Below are 1,428 nucleotides of genomic sequence, written 5' to 3'. Positions count from 1 at the left end.
TTCCAGTCATCAATGCGCAGAGGGCAGCGCATGCGCAGAGGCACTACCTCTGCTCTGTTCACGGGCGGTGATCGCTTACCATCAGGCGCACCACCAGCACAAAAAGGAAAATAGAAAAGAGGATGAAATGGACAGTCCGGGGTCTTCCCGACGTAGTTTCCTATCCCTTGGCATTTCCGGGATAAAATCTATCATCTATTGGGTCTAGAACTATCTCTCTACCAAATTTCATCGAAATCGCTTACATGGTTTAGGCATGAAGAAGATACACTTTCGCATTAAGTAGGAATGTAAGTCTGTATTAAACATCTGAATTATGTAAAAACTGGCTAAATATATAAGTCCTCATACATAGAAGTGTCGTATTTAACTGCGAAATTATTTAAATTATATAAAATCAACACACAAATCAAGTATAATGTGACTGGGTCTACAGTCAAGTTTGGTGAGAATCGGTTTATGCAAGAGGTATCTGTGTATTTATTTATTTATGGTATAATATATGTTTGTTTTAGTTATACACTGTCTTCCGCTTTTCCTCTATTAAACTTTTCTTATATTCAATGGTTGCCTGGTAGATATCGCTTTTCAGCGATAAGGCCGCCTATTGTACCGCTCTTCTTTGTTTTTGTCTCTTTTTTGTTAGTGTACGTCCGCTTCTTTGTTTGTGTGGGTGTATTAAAGTATTCATTTATTTATTTTTTTATCTCTGTCTGTCAAGACCTTTCTCAAATACGCTTGTAGATAAGCTGGAAAGCTAGAAAGCGTGAGGAAAGCTGGAATTCATGTCTTATATATAGGTCTAATATGGTACAGACGAAGTTAGTCAGGGCGAACGACGACAGTCCTATAGTATCATACTTCATGTATTCATGTGTTCTAGCTGTGCCCCGTGAATTCACCCATATAGAAGCTTAAGCCTTCCTCAATAAATGGGCTATCTAACACTGAAAGAATTTTTCAAATCGGACCAGTAGTTCTTGAGATTAGCGCGTTCAAGCAAACAAACAAACCTCTTCAGCTTTATAATTAGTATAGATTTTCTTGTGTTAAATTTTACGCGAGTATTCGACATTTATAAGTACAGACTTTAACGGATTTTAAACGCGATTTTTTCATGATACTATTTAACAATCATTTCGATAGCTTCACAGCGAGCGTGGGTACAGGAGGACTGAGATGTAAAACGTCTTTAATCTTACTTTGTACGCAGTTATAACACACAGGCACAGTACAAATTACTGAGAAAACACTTACAAGTTTAGGTAATGATTCATTTTTATTCGTGTTGTATAATATAAACCATTAAAATGTCATTTTATTCACATAAAAAAATCCGCCAACCCTCTTATAGTACCACTTTCGATAGATAGATAGATAAAAAGTTTATTAAAAGAACACATTAAATACATGACAATTACAAAATAA

This window comes from Zerene cesonia, unplaced genomic scaffold (assembly GCF_012273895.1).
Source record: "Zerene cesonia ecotype Mississippi unplaced genomic scaffold, Zerene_cesonia_1.1 Zces_u001, whole genome shotgun sequence".
NCBI classification, from domain to species: Eukaryota; Metazoa; Arthropoda; class Insecta; order Lepidoptera; family Pieridae; genus Zerene; species Zerene cesonia.
This window is presented reverse-complemented; position numbering follows the sequence as displayed.